This window comes from Salvelinus namaycush, unplaced genomic scaffold (assembly GCF_016432855.1).
Source record: "Salvelinus namaycush isolate Seneca unplaced genomic scaffold, SaNama_1.0 Scaffold487, whole genome shotgun sequence".
In the NCBI taxonomy this organism is placed as follows: Eukaryota; Metazoa; Chordata; class Actinopteri; order Salmoniformes; family Salmonidae; genus Salvelinus; species Salvelinus namaycush.
The window spans coordinates 135213-141212 of record NW_024061183.1 but is presented as its reverse complement, the minus strand read 5'-3'; the positions used below and the strand labels follow the sequence as shown (position 1 = coordinate 141212).

Here is a 6000-nt window from a genome sequence, read left to right as displayed (position 1 = left end):
TACCGTTTCATAGAACCCTCTCTCTTACCAATTACGTTCAAGAACTCTCCCTCTCTCTTACCCCTTACCGTTTCATACCGTTTCATAGAACTCTCCCTCTCTCTTACCCCTTACCGTTTCATAGAACCCTCTCTCTCTTACCGTTTCATAGAACTCTCTCTCTCTTACCCCCTTACCGTTATAGAACCTCTCTCTCTCTTACCCCCCTACCTTTTCATAGAACTCTCTCTCTCTTACCCCCTTACCGTTTCATAGAACTCTCTCTCTCTCTACCCCCTTACCGTTTCATGAAATCTCTCTCTCTCTTACCCCCCTTACCGTTCATAGAACTCTCTCTCTCTTACCCCCCTTACCGTTTCATAGAACTCTCTCTTCTTACCCCCCTTACTTTTCATAGAACTCTCTCTCTCTTACCCCCCTTACCTTCATAGAACTCTCTCACTCTCTTACCCCCTTACCGGTTCATAGAACTCTCTCTCTTACCCCCTTAACGTTTCATAGAACTCTCCTCTCTCTACCCCTTAACGTTTCATAGAACTCTCTCTCTCTTACCCCCCTTACCGTTTCATAGTACCCTCCCTCTCTTACCCCCTTTACCGTTTCATAGAACTCTCTCTCTCTACCCCCCTTACCGTTTCATAGAATCTCTCTCTCTCTCTTACCCCCCTTACCGTTTCATAGAACTCTCCCTCTCTCTTACCCCTTACCGTTTCATAGAACCCTCTCTCTTACCCCCCCTTACCGTTTCATAGAACTCTCTCTCTCTTGCCCTCCTTACCGTTTCATAGAACTCTCCCTCTCTCTTACCCCTTACCGTTTCATAGAACCCTCTCTCTTACCCCCCCTTACCGTTTCATAGAAACTCTCTCTCTTGCCCTCCTTACCGTTTCATAGAACTCTCCCTCTCTCTTACCCCCTTACCTTTCATAGAACCTCTCTCTCTTACCCCCTTACCGTTTCATAGAACCTCTCTTACCCCCCTTACCGTTTCATAGAACTCTCCCTCTCTCTTACCCCCTTACCTTTTCATAGAACTCTCCCTCTCTCTTACCCCCTTACCGTTTCATAGAACCTCTCTCTCTTACCCCCCTTACCGTTTCATAGAACTCTCCTCTTACCCCTACCGTTCATAGAACTTCCCTCTCTCTTACCCCCTTACCGTTTCATAGAACCCTCTCTCTCTTACCGTTTCATAGAACTCTCTCTCTCTTACCCCCTTACCGTTTCATAGAATCTCTCTCTCTTACCCCCTTACCGTTTCATGAACTCTCTCTCTCTTACCCCCCTTACCTTTTCATAGAACTCTCTCTCTCTCTTACCCCCCTTACCGTTTCATAGAACCTTCTTCTCTCTTACCCCCCTTAAACGTTTCATAGAACTCTCTCTCTTACCCCTTAACGTTTCATAGAACTCTCTCTCTTACCCCCCTTACCGTTTCATAGAACTCTCTCTCTCTTACCCCCCTTACCGTTTCATAGTACCCTCTCTCTCTTACCCCCTTACCGTTTCATAGAACTCTCTCTCTCTTACCCCCCTTACCGTTTCATAGAACCCTCTCTCTCTTACCCCCCCTTACCGTTTCATAGAACTCTCTCTCTTACCCCCCTTACCGTTTCATAGAACTCTCCCTCTCTCTTACCCCCTTACCGTTTCATAGAACCCTCTCTCTCTTACCGTTTCATAGAACTCTCTCTCTCTTACCCCTTACGTTTCATAGAACCTCCCTCTTACCCCCTTACCGTTTCATAGAACTCTCCCTCTCTCTTACCCCCTTACGTTTCATAGAACCCTCTCTCTCTTACCGTTTCATAGAACTCTCTCTCTCTTACCCCTTACCGTTTCATAGAACTCTCTCTCTCTTACCCCCCTTACCTTTTCATAGAACTCTCTCTCTTCTACCCCCTTACCGTTTCATAGAACTCTCTCTCTCTCTTACCCCCTTACGTGTTCATAGAACTCTCTCTCTCTTACCCCCTTACCGTTTATAGAACTCTCTCTCTCTTACCCCCTTACCGTTTCATAGAACTCTCTTCTCTTACCCCCCTTACCTTTTCATAGAACTCTCTCTCTCTACCCCCTTACCTTTCATAGAACTCTCTCTCTCTCTTACCCCCCTTACCGTTCATAGAACTCTCTCTCTCTCTTACCCCCCTTACCGTTTCATAGAACTCTCTCTCTTACCCCCTTACCGTTTCATAGAACTCTCTCTCTCTTACCCCCCTTACCGTTTCATAGAACTCTCTCTCTCTTACCCCCCTTACCGTTTCATAGAACTCTCTCTCTTACCCCCCTTAACGTTTCATAGAACTCTCTCTCTCTCTTACCCCTTAACGTTTCATAGAACTCTCTCTCTCTACCCCCCTAACGTTTCATAGAAACTCTCTCTCTTACCCCCCTTACCGTTTCATAGAACTCTCTCTCTCTTACCCCCCTTACCGTTTCATAGTACCCTCCCTCTCTTACCCCCTTTACCGTTTCATAGAACTCTCTCTCTCTTACCCCCCTTACCGTTTCATAGAACTCTCTCTCTCTCTCTTACCCCCCTTACCGTTTCATAGAACTCTCTATCTCTTACCCCCCTTACCGTTTCATAGAACCCTCTCTCTCTTTACCCCCTTACCGTTTCATAGAACTCTCTTACCCCCCTTACCGTTTCATAACTCTCTCTCTCTTCCCCCCTTACCGTTTCATAGAACTCTCTCTCTCTTACCCCCCCTTACCGTTTCATAGAACCCTCTCTCTCTTACCCCCCTTACCGTTTCATAGAACTCTCCCTCTCTCTTACCCCCTTACCATTTCATAGAACCCTCTCTCTCTTACCCCCCTTACCGTTTCATAGAACTCTCTCTCTCTCTTACCCCCCTACCGTTTCATAGAACCCTCTCTCTCTTACCCCCTTACCGTTTCATAGAACCCTCTCTCTCTTACCCCCTTACCGTTTCATAGAACCCTCTCTCTCTTACCCCCTTACCGTTTCATAGAACCTCCCTCTCTTTACCCCCTTACCGTTTCATAGAACCTCTCTCTCTTACCCCCTTACCGTTTCATAGAACTCCTCTCTCTCTTACCCCCTTACTGTTTCATAGAACCTCTCTCTTACCCCCCCTTACCGTTTCATAGAACCCTCTCTCTCTTACCCCCCCTTACCGTTTCATAGAACTCTCTCTCTCTTACCCCCCTTACCGTTTCATAGAACTCTTCCCTCTCTTACCCTTACCGTTTCATAGAACCCTCTCTCTCTTACCCCCTTACCGTTTCATAGAACCCTCTCTCTTACCCCCCTTACCGTTTCATAGAACCCTCTCTCTTACCCCCTTACCGTTTCATAGAACCCTCTCTCTTACCCCCCTTACCGTTTCATAGAACCCTCTCTCTTACCCCCCTTACCGTTTCATAGAACCCTCTCTCTCTTACCCCCCTTACCGTTTCATAGAACTCTCCCTCTCTCTTACCCCCTCCGTTTCATAGAACCCTCTCTCTCTTACCCCCCTTACCGTTTCATAGAACTCTCTCTCCTCCTTACCCCCCTTACCGTTTCATAGAATCTCTCTCTTACCCCCCTTAACGTTTCATAGAACTCTCTCTCTCTTACCCCCCTTAACGTTTCATAGAACTCTCTCTCTTACCCCCCTTACCGTTTCATAGAACTCTCTCTCTCTTACCCCCCTTACCGTTTCATAGTACCCTCCCTCTCTTACCCCCTTTACCGTTTCATAGAACTCTCTCTCTCTTACCCCCCTTACCGTTTCATAGAACTTTCCTCTCTTACCCCCTTACTTTCATAGAACTCTCTCTCTCTCTTACCCCCCTTACCGTTTCATAGAACTCTCTCTCTCTCTTACCCCCCTTAACGTTTCATAGAACTCTCTCTCTTACCCCCCTTACCGTTTCATAGAACTCTCTCTCTCTTACCCCCCTTACCGTTTCATAGAACTCTCTCTCTTTACCCCCCTTACCGTTTCATAGAACTTCCTCTCTTTACCCCCCTTACCGTTTCATAGAACTTCTCTTTCTTACCCCCCCTCACGTTTCATAGAACTCTCTCTCTTACCCCCCTTACCGTTTCATAGAACTCTCCCTCTCTCTTACCCCCTTACCGTTTCATAGAACCCTCTCTCTCTTACCGTTTCATAGAACTCTCTCTCTCTTACCCCCTTACCGTTTCATAGAACTCTCTTCTTCCCCCCTTACCGTTTCATAGAACTCTCTCTCTCTTACCCCCCTTACCGTTTCATAGAACTCTTCCTCTCTCTTACCCCCTTACCGTTTCATAGAACTCTCTCTCTCTCTTACCCCCTTACTGTTTCATAGAACCCTCTCTCTCTTACCCCCCCTTACCGTTTCATAGAACCCTCTCTCTCTTACCCCCCCTTACCGTTTCATAGAACTCTCTCTCTTACCCCCCTTACCGTTTTAGAACTCTTCCTCTCTCTTACCCTTACCGTTTCATAGAACCCTCTCTCTCTTACCCCCTTACCGTTTCATAGAAACCTCTCTCTTACCCCCCTTACCGTTTCATAGAACCCTCTCTCTTACCCCCCTTACCGTTTCATAGAACCCTCTCTCTTACCCCCCTTACCGTTTCATAGTACCCTCCTCTCTTACCCCCTTTACCGTTTCATGAACTCTCTCTCTCTTACCCCCTTACCGTTTCATAGAACTCTCTCTCTCTCTTAACCCCCTTACCGTTTCATAGAACTCTCTCTCTCTCTCTACCCCCCTTAACGTTTCATAGAAATCTCTCTCTTACCCCCCTACCGTTTCATAGAACTCTCTCTCTTTACCCCCCTACCGTTCCTAGTACCCTCTCTCTCTTACCCCCTTTACTGTTTCATAGAACTCTCTCTCTCTTACCCCCCTTACCGTTTCATAGAACCCTCTCTCTCTTACCCCCCTTACCGTTTCATAGAACTCTCTCTCTTACCCCCCTTACCGTTCATAGAACTCTCCTCTCTCTTACCCCCTTACCGTTTCATAGAACCTCTCCTCTTACCGTTTCATAGAACTCTCTCTCTCTTACCCCCTTACCGTTTCATAGAACTCTCTCTCTTACCCCCCTTACCGTTTCATAGAACTCTCCCTCTCTCTGACCCCCTTACCGTTTCATAGAACCCTCTCTCTCTTACCGTTTCATAGAACTCTCTCTCTCTTACCCCCTTACCGTTTCATAGAACTCTCTCTCTCTTACCCCCCTTACCGTTTCATAGAACTCTCTCTCTCTTACCCCCCTTACCTTTTCATAGAACTCTCTCTCTCTCTTACCCCCCTTACCGTTTCATAGAACTCTCTCTCTCTCTTACCCCCCTTACCGTTTCATAGAACTCTCTCTCTCTCTTACCCCCCTTAACGTTTCATAGAACTCTCTCTTACCCCCCTTACCGTTTCATAGAACTTCTCTCTTACCCCCCTTAACGTTTCATAGAACTCTCTCTCTCTCTACCCCCCTTAACGTTTCATAGAACTCTCTCTCTTACCCCCCTTACCGTTTCATAGAACTCTCTCTCTCTTACCCCCTTACGTTTCATAGTACCCTCCCTCTCTTACCCCCTTTACCGTTTCATAGAACTCTCTCTCTCTTACCCCCCTTACCGTTTCATAGAACTCTCTCTCTCTCTCTTACCCCCCTTACCGTTTCATAGAACTCTCTATCTCTTACCCCCCCTTACCGTTTCATAGAACCCTCTCTCTCTCTTACCCCCCTTACCGTTTCATAGAACTCTCTCTTACCCCCCCCTTACCGTTTCATAGAACTCTCTCTCTCTTACCCCCCCTTACCGTTTCATAGAACTCTCTCTCTCTTACCCCCCCTTACCGTTTCATAGAACCCTCTCTCTCTTACCCCCTTACCGTTTCATAGAACTCTCCCTCTCTCTTACCCCCTTACCATTTCATAGAATCCTCTCTCTCTTACCCCCCTTACCGTTTCATAGAACTCTCTCTCTCTTCCCCCCTTACCGTTTCATAGAACCCTCTCTCTCTTACCCCCCCCTTACCGTTTCA

General features: G+C 47.0%; 1 protein-coding gene across 1 annotated transcript in view; it reads right to left on the bottom strand.

Annotated features, from left to right (window-relative positions):
* LOC120041612 (sorting nexin-9-like) overlaps nucleotides 1-6000 on the bottom strand; it is a 31823-nt gene that overhangs the window by 3571 nt on the left and 22252 nt on the right. The window lies entirely within an intron of this gene.